The sequence below is a fragment of the Nomascus leucogenys genome, chromosome 20 (assembly GCF_006542625.1).
Source record: "Nomascus leucogenys isolate Asia chromosome 20, Asia_NLE_v1, whole genome shotgun sequence".
NCBI lineage: Eukaryota > Metazoa > Chordata > Mammalia > Primates > Hylobatidae > Nomascus > Nomascus leucogenys.
Genome location: NC_044400.1, coordinates 17803340 through 17817201, shown reverse-complemented (window position 1 = coordinate 17817201; position 13862 = coordinate 17803340). Strand labels below are relative to the sequence as shown.

The 13862-nt window shown below is 49.1% G+C and overlaps 1 protein-coding gene across 2 annotated transcripts in view; it reads left to right on the top strand.

Moving 5' to 3' along the window:
* Window positions 1-476: 476 nt before the first annotated feature.
* Window positions 477-13862, top strand: part of MGAT5 (alpha-1,6-mannosylglycoprotein 6-beta-N-acetylglucosaminyltransferase) — a 325140-nt gene continuing 311754 nt past the window's right edge. For both annotated transcript variants that reach the window (XM_012502528.2, XM_030800826.1), the window contains exon 1: window positions 477-837. The gene's annotated coding sequence lies outside the window, so the exon portion shown is untranslated. The remainder of the gene's footprint in view (window positions 838-13862) is intronic.

Below are 13862 nucleotides of genomic sequence, written 5' to 3'. Positions count from 1 at the left end.
TGAATTCAAATGGTTAAGTGGCTTGCCCAAGGTCACAAAAACCAAATGGCAGTATACATACTGCTTTGTGTAATGCGTTCTACGAAAGAGGAAACTGAGCCTCAGGGCGTTTTATTAAAGTTGCCTGCACCCCTAAGATGGTCGAGACCACAGTCTCCCCATCAGTGGGCTTCGCTGCTGGAAGGCCCCTTGTCCTTTGGGGCTTGGACTGCACCACTCCGGAGGATGCATTGTCATATCTATATTGGCACACTGCCCCTGACCTTGTTAGAATATTATTTATGGCCGCGATCAGAAGGTCCTGCTCGCTCATTTCTCTCCCCTTGGGCTGCGGAGCAGAGTGGCTGGGAGAAGTCCTCCTAGACAGGGTTGAGAGTTTGCCGACGGCCCCTGAGAAGCTGGGGCGTTCCGAATTGGCTGAGCGCGCGGCCGGGGGCGGGGAGTTTGCCAAACGTCCCCGGCCGGAATTTCTGCCTCCTAGAGCCGCGAGCCCAGAAGCGGGGAGAAGTTGGTGAGGTCAGCTAGGGGAGGGTTGCCAGAAATTGAGGACAGACTCCCGCCCTGGTCGACTGAGCTCCCACAGGAGCGTCTCTGCTGCGTCTCGGGGCTGAGTGGACGCGCCGCGCGCGGCCCCGCCAGGGCTGGTAGTTTGCAGACCGTCCCTGCCGCGGCCCGCTCGGCGGCGGCCCTGCGGCTCCCGCGGCGGCGGCGGCCCCGGGCGCGATCCAGCCCAGGTAGCCGCACCGCAGGCTCGGGGCGTCGCGACCTCGCGCCTCGGGCCGCGTGGGCACGGCGGCCGGCGGGTGCTCCCGGCTGCTGCTGCTGCCCAACAAGGAGGTAAGAGCTGCCGGATCGGGGTGATCGCGTCGGAGGGAGCTCGTCATCCCCGCGGGGTGATGCGCGCAGAGAGTACCGCGGGGGGCACGGGGAACCAGGCGCGGGCGAGGAGAGCCCGCACCGGGGTCGGCGCGGTCGGGGGCTTCCTTCCGTCGCTTCTCTGCCGCCTGAGTGGATGCCCCGGCCCCGGCCGCTCTGCAGGACGCCGGAGTGCAGCCGGGGGACGCGCCTTGAGGAGCCCACCTGCCCCGGGCAGCCCCTCCCGGGGGAGGCTGAACCCCCCCAGGCCCCGTGACGAGGGGACTTCTAGGCATTCCTAGGGACAGTCCAAAGGAAGCTCTGGTTGCGCGGGCTGGAGGCGAGCGGCCAGGGATGGCAGATGGGCGCTCGGACCGCGGAGGAGCCCGGTGGGGGTCACGCCGCAGGCGTGGGCCGGGCCGGGGTCCTCGGGACCCTGGCGCACTGGGCGGGCTCGGCCAGGGGCCAGTAGGGAGGAAGGAAGAAGGAGGGAGGCTGGCCCCGAGCCCCTAGGGAGGAGGGATGCGGCGGGCCGGCGCTCCGGGCCAGAGGATCCAGAAGGCCCGGGGGCGCCCCGGCTGTTAGGAGACGGCCCGCGGGTCCGCGATCCCGCCGGCGCGCTCAGCGCTGCTGCCGGGTCTGGGAGGCTGCAGGGAGCGCAGAGCCCACACCCGCGCACACACTCCCCGAGAGCATGCTCAGTGCAGCCCTGGGAACTTCCTGCCGAGTCGTGAGCCGCCCCGGCCCCCTCCCGGCCCACTCCCGGCCCTCGGCTCGCAAAGTTGGGGGCGGCGGGGCTAGAGAGTCGTAGGCGCCGCTCTCGCCTGTGGCTCTTTCGCGCCCCTGGCCCCTGCCTCGCCTCAGTTGAGCTACGCGCACTGCTCTCCCCGGCTGCCCCCGCAGCCGGGATTGGGGGCGTGGGTGTTAGCCCCTGCTCCCCGTGGCGGGGCGGCCAGAGGCCTGGAGCGCGGCTCTCAGCTTGGTGGAACCGCGCGCGGTGCGCCCGCTTGGTGCCCGGACCTGGCGCGGCGAGCAGGCGGGGTGCAAGGGGGTGTGTGAGCCCAGGGACGCTCGCGCATACACTTGCTGTCACACACAAAGCCGCGGTTTTGTAGCCGCCGCGCGGAAGAGCCGAAGAGGGAAGGGGGTGGCGCTTGCATTGTCCAGAGGCGTTTGGAGCGCAGAGCGGGTGCTTGGCTCCTCAGGGCTGCGGGAACCGCGCGATGTGGATGGATTCGGTCTAGGGCCCGGCCCTCCCGGGACCGACTGCCAGGCCCGGCCCCGGGCGGCCGCCGCTATCTGCACCTGGCTCTGGCGGCCCAGTTAGGGGAGATTGAGTACTTCTGGGTCTGTGAAGTTGGGGAGGGGCAAACTCAGTTTTATGTGGGGTTCAGGTGGATGGCAACATCGCCCTTGTAAACACACCCAGACCAAAGTGTTAGAGGTAGCATCCCATTCTAAGGAGATGCGCGTGGGAAGCTAGGTCGTTGAACTGACCCCCACCCCCAGTTTATTGTCAGGACCTGATTAACTTGGTTTTTAGTCCAAGAGACTCCCCAGTGTTAATCTCTGTGTCATGCACATCCTAAGCCTTGTGGCTGCATCAGAACTCCCTTGTCTGTTCCGAGAAAATCACTGAACAGTTTTTCGTGAAGGGTAAAGCATCTGAGATCTGTGGTGAATGAATTTTCACCCCCCTCCCCCCATCCCCACTGCTTCCCTATAAATTATTTTTGTTGCTATTGTTCAGGGCTGAGATGGGCATCCTCAGATTTATTTGGCAGTAAAGATTAGAGCAAAGCTCTCCTGTCTTTTTTTTTTTTTTTTTTTAAAGATGGAGTTTTGCTCTTGTTGCCCAGGCTGGAGTGCAATGGCGCGATCTCGGCTCACTGCAAACTCAGCTTACCGGGTTCAAGAGATTCTCCTGCCTCAGCCTCTCAAGTAGCTGGGATTACAGGCGCCCGTCACCACACCCGGCTAATTTTTCATTTTTAGTAGAGACGAGGTTTCACCATATTGGCCAGGTTGGTCTCGTACTCCTGACCTCCGGTGATCCACCCGCCTCGGCCTCCCAAAGTGCTGGGATTACAGGCGTGACCCACCGTGCCCGGCCTAGCGCAAAGGTCTCCTTTCTAGAGAGCTTTTTAGATTTTTCCAGTTTAGTTTTTTCCTCTTGCCCTCCTCCATCACCCTGCTTTTAAATGCTCATTTAAATGCCCATGTTGTCAGCCTTACCTGGAGAGGCCCTGAAAAGCAAGGTGATGGAGGAGGGGCAAGAGGGTGACTGTTTCACCCTTTGTAGGGCTGGGAGAAGAGGAGAAGGAAGTTGCTCTGTCTGGCATCTGCCTCTGCTGGGGTGGCTCTGCCTGGGTGTAGGGTTTGGGCTTTTTCTTTCATCTCCTCCTTTGTTTCAGCCTGCCTTCCTCACTCTGGGACACTCGTGACTGGAGTCATTAGGAGAAAGGAATCTGCAGTCCTGGTATGGAGCTTTGCAGGGTTTGCACCTGCACAAGCAGCCACCAGTTGGTTTTAAGGTGAACTGCAATGGCAGGAGGGGTGGAGGGCTCTGCCCAGATCTGCCGGTGGCAACCGTATGCTCCAACTGCTGCTGCAGAGCAGCTCATGGGCTTTTGGATCTCCTCAGCAGTGTGCATTTCAAGTGCTTTGTGTTTGGAAGTGTGAATATAGTACTCATTTATATATATTCCCACATCTGTATACATTCTTATAAAGAGGTATGTGCATATGTACATGCATATGCCATGTTCTTTGGTAGAATCTGGAAGCTGGAAGGGACCTCAAGAGATCACAGGAATTCACGTATCTCTCATCGCATTCAATTTTTTTTGTTTTAAAATAACCCACCTTCTGCCCAGCTGTCCTCCAAAAGCATTGAAATGCTAGACTCCCCTATTACCCTAGCTGACAGGGAGGCCTTTGGAAGTATGAGTTCCCAGAAACCATTCTAGTTGTAACTCTGACATTTGACACAACTTTTCCCTAATGTTCCATGTGTCTCAGGATCTAAGTCACTACAGAGACATCCCTGGATTAATTTTGGCAGGGGACAGGCAGCGACTAGTGTACCCTGCAGAGATGTGTAGAAAACTGCAAAGAGCAGTCATCTGTAAGATCTGGGTTGGAAAGTTTATGTCCTCTCCTTCCCTGGGTCATACAGACAGGTGACTGCTCTGCTCTTTCTCAAGAGGCCGTAAGTGCAGTAGGGACTCATTGTCTTCCTTCCTCCTTGTGTGTCATGGGCTCCTGGTCCTAGGAGGCATGGAGGAGGAGTGGTTGGGGGTGGCATTCTGTGTTGATGCTGTTATAATAGGCCTCAGGAAAGTGTGTGCTGTTAGCTTTGCCTCTGGGGGTTTCCTATGATGTGTTTCAAAGTTTGGGGAAGGGTCCTGGTGTCAGGTGAACAGGTTGATGGGTAGTTTTGACTGCTATAATTCAGATGATACTTGAGAAAAGGGAGGAAATAATTTTATATGGGGGGATTGCTATCTGGGTGACAATTGAGAAGATAGGGTGAGAAATAAATAAGCATTTGGGACTTGTCAGTGCAGGTTTTACCAGGCTGCCTTTAAAGTTAATAATTGCTTTGAAGTATGGAATCACTCTTAGTAGCCAGAAGATGGCTACACTTTCAAATTTCTCTTTGAAATTAAGTAACGACCTCTCCAACCCTTAAAGTCTCTAATCTAAGCCATATCCCTATACTGTTTTACATCCTATGTCAACATCCACAGTTGTGACTGATGCTGGCTGCTGATGAGCATTTATCCAGCATCTGCCATGTGCCGTGCACTGGGCTGGTGCTGGGTATAAAGATGTCCTCCTAAATTATCTCACTTTTAATTTATCAGACCTTCTCTTACTGTGTGTTAATACAAACTAATAGCTCTTGGAAAGCTGCCAAGGTGGGTCCCAGGAGCCTTAGCTCTGTAACCACGTTCTCAGCTAGAGGAGTTTGAACTCGTGCTGTGTGTTTGCCCATTTGGACTGTTGTATTTATTTTTTTCATGGCCGCAATTAAGTGCATCCTTCCCTGACTTTGTCATATCTGCAGGGCTGTGTGTGTGCATGGGAGGGGTTGGAGGAATCACTTTATTTGTTCAAAATCCCACAGTTCTTTTGTCTAAACACACAATCTTCTGGAATGGGAACAGGGCTTTCCTCTCGGGACTCTGCCCAGTCTTAAAAATCAGGACAGGCAAGTGTTATAAGCTATTGTGGCTGGGTTTGGTGGGAGCAGTTTGTCTTGTAAACTAGCACTGTCTCTTTGTCACCTTCACTGCCAGGCTGGCATTAATGCCTGCTGGACCTTGACCCTTGCTCGGGCGGCTCCCTGCAGTGGCTAAGGAATATTTCTCCACTCTGTTTCCTGACAAAGTGAACTCAGGAGTGAGTTACACCCAAGTACTTCTGTTACTAGTAAGAGTTAACTACTGGTGCTTGCAATAGGTTTACTTTTTAAAATGCCAGCACTTCAAGGTTATCCCTAGAATAATAACAGCCTCACTTATTTGCATCCCTTTGTGATTTTTGTGGCTGGCCCTTGAGGGAACATGTGCCACCCACCCACTCCTGTTTGAACTTCACGCTTTAATGGTGTAGTTTGGTGACCACTTTGGGCCTCAGTTGTTAGGTTGAGAAGTAAGAGGGGATTGAATGCACTCCAAAGATCTGTTCCGTTCCTAATGTTGCTTAATCCTATACATGTGGCAAAAGAGGTGTAACATAAATTAAATGAAATTCCCTTATTAAATTAAAAAGAAGGTTGAGAACACATTCAGGTTGTTTTTGCCCTTGCCGGTAGACTCTCTTTAGCAGACAGCTGAAAAGCTTAACTAAGAAGAATCAGCCCTTTATTGTTACTCTCTTTGGGGATGTTTATCTTTGTATGTTTAGAAATAAAAAACCTTGGTCCTTACTTTCAGCCCTGAAATAACCTGCTTTCCTTTAGTGAAGCTATTTTTTCCCTTGCGAAATTGAGATTCATTGAGATTCAAAGAGTAGAGAAGATGACCAGGCTCACCGCCTTCTGTGGTTCCTTGCACAGTGCCCCGGGGACGTGGCTAGGTGTTTACACACTGCCACAAGCAGGGCCAAATTCTGTCTACACGTTCAGTGTGTAACCACTACCTTTCAGCATAAGGGAGTTTGGTATCAGTCTTCTTGCAGCTGCTTTTTTTTTTTTTTTTTTTTTTTTTTTAAACCATCTGTTATTTTCACCTCCAGTTTGTTATTTACAAGCATCCATGCCGGTGAGGAGTTTTCTAAATGACCGATTCTTTCTTGGATGCAAAGAGAAAGCACCGTCTCTGCCTCATGCTGTGTGTGATTTCTCTGTTTTCCTTTGGCACCTTTCTTAGTATTTCTGTTTGGTATACTTCCTTCCTCCCCTTTCCTGTAATTTTTTAGAGTACCTAGGGTTAGAGGCCCCACCTGGTGAGGATATGGCAGGGAAGAGGAGTTTCCCTCTATTCCCTTCCCCCAGTAATCTTCATCATGCCATGTCCCCAGTCCTGTGTAAGACCTTTGCAAACACTGCTTCAAGCCCCTCTGTTCATCTTGATTGCCTTCCCTCTGTAAAAAAGTTCTAGTCTCTGTGACTAAGAATGTTACCTTCTTCCTTTATTTGATTTTTAGCTATTATGCTTGGCAGGTTTAAAGATGACAGTTATTGGGCAGTCTTCACTGTACATTACACACAAATGTAATTCTCCTGGGTAAGTACGATCAACTTTTATAGGTTCACCATTCCTCCTTCGCAATTCTTATGTCCAGTGAGCTCCTTCAAGGGAAAGGTTTTTCCCTCCCCCCAGGCTTGTTCCAAATCAACACCCCCAAAATAAAAAAAGAAACATGTAGCTCCAATAAAGAAAGGAGTGTCATGGAGCTCTCATGGGTGCAGGATGGAAGCTCCAGGCCTGGCGTGCTGGAGTCACGAGATGAGCTGTCCAGGCAGCATGGCATCGTGAGTGAACTCCGACTGTGGCAGGTGAGGCTTCTGCACTTAGCTGGCTGTCTTCATGTGGGCTGATTCTGTGCTTAGTGATTCTGATTTCTCATCTGAAAAGCGATGCATCACTTAGCCTCTCCTACACTTGGAGGGTTCTACTAGTGTGCCTGTGTGGCTGGGTTCTGCACACTCAGCTACTTTAGTTTCTTTAGTCTATCCTTAAAAAGATTCCTAGGTGTGTGCCTGATTTTGAGGTACCGTTTGGTCATTATGCTCTTTTAGAGTTCATCTTTTAAAATCAGTCTTTCTGTGGACATTTTTTTTTTCCTCTTAGCACAGTTTATGGTCTCATGCAGGTCAACAAATTGGGACTCTGAATGTGTGTGTGTCCACACACCACTAGAGCTTATTACATTATTGTCAATGTTATCTTAAGAAAAAGTAGAGATTGGGTGTAGTGGCTTGTGCCTGTAATCCCAGCACTCTCAGAGGCTGAGATGGGAGGATTGCTTGAGCCCAGGAGTTTGAGACCAGCCTGAGCAACAAAGCAAGACTCCTGCCTCTACAAAGAAAAAAAAAAAAGAAAGAGAGAGAGAGAGAGAGAAAGAGAAGGAGAGAAAGAAAGAAAAGAAAAAGAAAGAGAGAGAAAGAAAAAAGAAAAGAAAGAAAGAAAGGGAGTGATCAGAGAGCTGCAGGTTTGGAGTAGCCATCAGTTAAAGGAAGTCTGCAGAAAGTTTCTGTGAAAGGATTTTGTTACTATGGCCTTTCCCCTAGTACCAGCTTGTTAAGAAGTATAGGTAGGGGATCCTTGGTAATACTATGTGTTAAGATATTATTTTTCTTCCTGTAAAGTGTTTTTCATGATAATGAGTTGCTTATTCTATCATAGTGCCTTTTCTCTACTTCTGTAAGCAGAATCAAACACAACTTTCAAGTTTTATTTGTTCTTTTTTTTTTTTTAGAGACAGGGTCTTGCTGTGTCACCCAGGCTAGAGTGCAGTGGTGCAATCATAGCTCACTGTAGCCTCCAACTCCTGGACTGAAGTGATTCTCTTGCCTCAGCTTCTTGAGTAGCTAGGGCTACAGGCATGTGCCACCACGCCTGGCTAAATTTTTTTTAAAAATTTTATTTTTTGGAGAGACACGAGTCTTACTATGTTGCCCAGGCTGGTCTTGAAGTCCTGGCCTCAAGCCATCCTACTGCCTCAGTCTCTCAAAATGCTCTGATTACAGTTGTGAGCCACCGTGTCCGGACAGCTTTCCGTTTTTTGAGGCCATGTCTGGTTAATACTCTCTTAAGTTTCCGAGTTTCTTCCTCCTAGTTCAGTGGTTTCAAGTGTGACTGTTCTATTTCCTCATTGTCAGTCTCTAATAGAAATACTACAAGATTACTTCTATTGCTGCTGTAACAGCCACAAACTTAGCAGCTAAAGCCACACACATTTATTCTCTTTGAATTCTGTAGGTGAGTGGTCCCTTATGGGTCTCACTGGCGGAGATCAAGGTGTCTATTCCTTTCTGGAGGCTTGAAGGGAGAATCGGTTTCCTTACCTTTTCTAGCTTCTAGAGGCTACCCGTGTTCCTAGGCTCATGCCCCTTTCTCCAGTTGCAATGCCACCAATGTCCAGCCGAGTCCTTGTCTCTCTGCAATCACACTGATACTCTCACCAAAGCTGGGAAAGATTCTCTGCTTTTCAGGATTGATGTGATTAGATTAGACCAAGCAGGGTAATGCAGTGTAATCTCCCATCTACAGGTCCTTGATATAATGCCATCTCCCTGTAAGGCAACATAAGCACAGGTTCTGGGGATTAGCATATGATGAACATCTTTGGGGGCCCTTTTTCTGCCTACCACAGTCCTCAAAACTCCATATAAGGAACTGGTTCTTTGCTCTTTATGTAAAGGAACTATTTTTCTTTGCAAAGAAGGTTTACTGTTATAGGATCTGTTCTTCTCCCTTTTGAACATATTCAAATCAACTATTTGCCAAAACATTGGTATTTAAATAAGGTTTGAGGTCTGCTAAGGCCAGATGTTGAGCTGAGTACTTTTACTTGTTCTGGCTTACGTAATTGTGAGCCGTCCTACTGAGAGGTGACAACGTGCTAGCAGCCCTCACTCGCTCTCAGCACCTCGGCCTCAGTGTCCGCTCTGGCCACACTTGAGGAGCCCTTCATCCCGCCACTGCACTGTGGGAGCCCCTCTCTGGGCTGGCTGAGGCCGCAGCCCGCTGCCTCTGCTTGCGGGGAGGTGTGGAGGAAGAGGCGCAGGCAGGAACCAGGGCTGCAGCTCTGGCAGGCTAGTGCAAGTTCCAGGTGGGCGTGGGCTCCGGGGGCCCGCATTCCGAGCTGCCGGCCGGCACAGTGAGGGGCTTAGCACCCGTGCCAGCAGCTGCGGAGGAGTGCGGGTCCCCCAGCACTGGTGGCCCATCCGCACTGCGCTGGAATTCTCGCCTGGCCTCAGCCATCTTCCCGCGGGGCAGGGCTGGGACCTGCAGCCCGCCATGCCCGAGCCCCCCTGCCCACCCCGCGGTGTGCTCCCAAGTGGCCTGAGGCTCCCCAGTAGCCCGAGCCTCCGCCACAGGCACCACCCCCTGCTCTGCTGCGCCCTGTCCCATCAACCGCCCAAGGGCTGAGGAGTGCAGCTACGTGGCACGGGACTGGCAGGCAGCTCCGCCTGCAGCCCTGGCATGGATCCACTAGGCAAAGCCGGCTGGGCTCCTGAGTCAAGTGGGGACTTGGAGAACTTTTATATCTAGCTGGAGGATTGTGTATTTACCAATCAGCACTCTGTGTCTAGCTCGGGGTTTGTGGATGCACCAATCAGCACTTTGTATCTAGCTGATGTGGTGGGGACTTGGAGAACTTTTATGTCTAGCTGGAGGATTGTAAATGCACCAATCAGCACTCTGTGTCTAGCTAAAGGTTTGTAAATGCACCAATCAATCCTCTGTGTCTAGCTAGTCTAGTGGGGACTTGGAGAATTTTTATGTCTAGCTAAAGGTTTGTAAATGCACCAATCAGCACCCTGTGTCTAGCTCAAGGTTTGTAAATGCACCAATCAATCCTCTGTGTCTAGCTAATCTAGTGGGGACTTGGAGAATTTTTATGTCTAGCTAAAGGTTTGTAAATGCACCAATCAGCACCCTGTGTCTAGCTCAAGGTTTGTAAATGCACCAATGAGTGCTCTGTGTTTAGCTAATCTAGTGGGGACTTGGAGAACTTTTATGTCTAGTTAAAGGATTGTAAAAATTTACCAATCAGCACTCTGTGTCTAACTCAAGGTTTGTAAACACACCAATCAGTGCTCTGTGTCTAGCTAATCTAGAGGGGACTTGGAGAACATTTGTGTCTAGCTAAAGGATTGCAAATGCACCAATCAGCACTCTGTCAAAATGGACCAATCAGCTCTCTGTAAAATGGGCCAATCAGCAGGATGTGGGTGGGGCCAGATAAGGGAATAAAAGTAGGCTGCCTAAGCTGGCAGTGGCAACTCGCTGGGGTCACCTTCCATAGTCTGGAAGCTTTGTTCTTTTGCTCTTTGCAATAAATTTTGCTGCTGGTCACTCTTGGGTCCACACGGCCTTTATGAGCTGTAACTCACGGTGAAGATCTGCAGCTTCACTCCCCAGGCCAGGGAGATCACGAACTCACCAGAAGGAAGAAACATCAAACGCGTCCGAACATCAGAAGGAACAAACTCCGGACACGCCGCCTTTAAGAACCATAAGACTCACTGCGAGGGTCCGCGGCTTCATTCTTGAAGTCAGTGAGACCAAGGACCCACCAATTCCGGACACACTACTATTACAGTGGGGAAACTGAGGTGTAAAGGAAACTTGCCCAGGGTCACACGGCCAGAAGTGGCAGAGCCAGGGTACAAAAGGCTGCATTCCCAAAATTGGCATTCTTTTCACTCTGCTTTTCTGCCTTACAAGCGATAAGGCAAAAACACAGTGAGAAATAGTAATGGAAAACGTTAAAATAATGTAAAACCTCTCTGCTTCTGCCAGGTTGATGATGATAAACGATAAATATTTGCCTGTGGTAGATTGATTTTTTTTTTTTTTTTTTTTTTTTTTACTAATGGCATCTGTTAATAGCCTCCCTGAACTCCCTGTATCCACTATCCACACTCTTTGCCCTATAACTTTGCAGGTTCTTTTTCTCCTTCCTTCTTCCCCCACCCTGGTCCCCCGCCCCCATTTGGCTATGTGACTTGCTTTGGCCAGTGGGATGTTAGCACATGCTGTGTATAAACAGAGTTGTAAAAAGCGGCTGTTTCTGATTGCCTTTTACACGACTGGGCTTGCACTTTCAGACCCCGCCACCTCCATGAGGTCGTGCCCAGGCTAGCCCAGTGGAGGGGGCCAGGTTTGTGCTTGAGGATTCCATCCTAGACCGGCCAATGCCGTCTGACCTGTCAGCTGTGTGCTGTCTCCTGAGCAGGTCTAGGTCAGCCAGGGTCATCTGAATCACCCACTGACTGACCTGTAGAGATGTGTAAATCATCCATGGTTGTCGTAAGCCACTGAGTTTGTGGGAAGTTTGCTATAGAGCGGTGGTTAACTGATGCACAGCTCGTATCAGATGTTTGAATAGTGTAGAAAGTAATTTTAGTGTGCTTTTAAAAATCCTTTTGTTAGTTACTTGTAACTAATTAATATTCTTTTAAGATTGTACTTAGGTTCAAGAACTTGTCCATTATGTCTGCCCCTTTTTCCCTTTTTAGAAAACCATTAAAATCCTTTATATTTTTACCAGTTGCACTCAGAAACAAACTAGTTTTCCTTTTTGAAACTGTTTATCTTCTAATATGGTGGCTTTTGAACCCACCCTGGAGTAAGAAATACATGCTGACTCAGAACTCACATGTAGATAACAGCAAGAATAGTTTCATAAAAAGTACTTAACCTTTATAGTAGCCTCTGGTATTTTCTATTTTGTTCTATTTCATTGTCTTAAAAAATTCTGGTCAGAGGTCAGGCGACAGGTGACTGGCTGCCCATTTTGTAAATAAAGTTTTATTGGCACATACCCAATCCCATTTGTTCTTCTGTTGCTTATGGCTACTTTCACACTGCAATGGCAGAGGCCAGTGGTTGTGACTGATAGAGATGATCTGGCCTGCAAAGCCTCAAGTATTTACTCTCTGGCCCAAGAAGAAAAAGTTTTTTGACCTTTGCACTGAATGGATTTCATAACCTGTCAGTTAGTTGTGGCCTTCTATTTGGAAGACCCTGTTCAAGTGACCCTTCAGTCTCCTCATACCGTTGTAGAAATGACAGTGAACACATCTGGCAGATGTGAAAACTCACCCTTCTCTGTTTACTTGGAATCAACAATTAAGTCCTTGCCATCTAACATTACACCCGATTGGCTTATACAGGAAACTTTTCAAGCATTTCTAAATTGTTTCATTATAAGTAGTGTTATGCCCCCCCCTTCTTAATTTATTTTTAAATAAGGCTTTCTAGTGGAAACTAACTGGAATTAAAATGGACACAAATTCCATTCAAGTGCTAGTTATTTATTCATTATATCCCAGCAGTGCCTTTTTTGGTGATATAATGGAGTCCATTAGTGGGAAAGGCAAAGAAACAGTGGTCCTAGCTTCTCTTACAACACCTTTCTGGCAGCTGGGCCTTATTGCCACATTTCTGAATTAGGGTGGTATTATATCCGAGCAGAATAAAATTTAGAGACATTAAATCATGGACTTCTGTGGTTGAAAAGACTGGAATTTTTTTAAAACTCAGATTTAATTGGCTCCTTAAAGGCCAAATTTCTCCAATACCTTCATTTTTCCAAGCCTGTCAAGAAAGGACAACATTGTTATTTATGTTGTGTGGCTCATGGGATTGATGAGAAAGAGCTGAGGCAGAAAAACTTCAGAGGGATCTGGATATGTCTTTGTAGAATCTGAAATGCCAGGTGAAGGATGGTCCCTGGCCCATTTATTTATTGTCAGTGAGAATGGAATCAAAATAAATGAGCTTAAACTGCGGCATGAAGAGCTTAGGTAAAATCTGAGAAACATCCCCCAAATAAGGTCCATCCATTGACATCAGAATAGGTTATCTTGTAATCTTAATAGATTCATTGCACACAGCAAGTCAATATGTAGAGAAGCTGGGTTGCAGCAGAGAAAGGTTTAATCAAAGGGCCACCGAATGAGGAGAGGGGAGGAAACCTCAAATCCATCTCTCTGAGGAGTTTGGGTTAGAGTTTTTAAGGGTTTTGGAGAGGGGCAAGCTTGGAGGTTGTTGATTGGTCGAAAAGTGCAGGGTGAACATGGGACGGGGAGGTGAACCACCTGCATTCTCATGCTGATCCGTTCCTCTGTGGGGGTCTTCCAACTGGTTGTTGGCATTCAGGGTCTGAAAACATTTTAAGCCGTCCTTTAAATAAAGGCCTTATGATACTACTGTCGGAGATCCTGTCTATGGGAACAATGGTAATGCAGATCAATTCCTAAACTGTCTTATGACCCCAGTATCAGAAATTCTACTCATAGGAACAATGGGGATGCAAATGGCCAGTATCTAGTGCTATGTGACTTTTAGCAACAGGGAAGCCAGCCAAGGTGCAGCCTGACTAGTGCTTCCTTGTAACCATATTTCAGTCCAGAACCTGGCATGCAATTTTTATCAACCCTGTGGGGATGGTTTCACTCCTAAGCATTTTTGATGTTAGCTGCTGCCCTTTGTTCAGATGGATGGCTGTCCTTCCAGGTGGTTGGATGCCTTTAATTAATAAAGATTCTTCTGGGTGCTAGCAACAGAAACCCGCCGGACCTTGCTTCAGTGGAAGGAGAGAACTCACATTAGGAACACAGGGATAGGGTCCAGGAGCCCCCTGCAGCCTGGGATCGAGGCTGTAGGAACCCCAGAAATCGTTGTTGCTCTCCTTTCTGCTTCCATGTGTCTGGCTGCTTAATTCTCCTCCCTGCCTTATTCTGCTTTTCTTGTCCCAAGGGCAGAACTCTGGGTAAGGGGATTTGTTACAGGGTGTAAGCCACACAATAAGGCTGATCT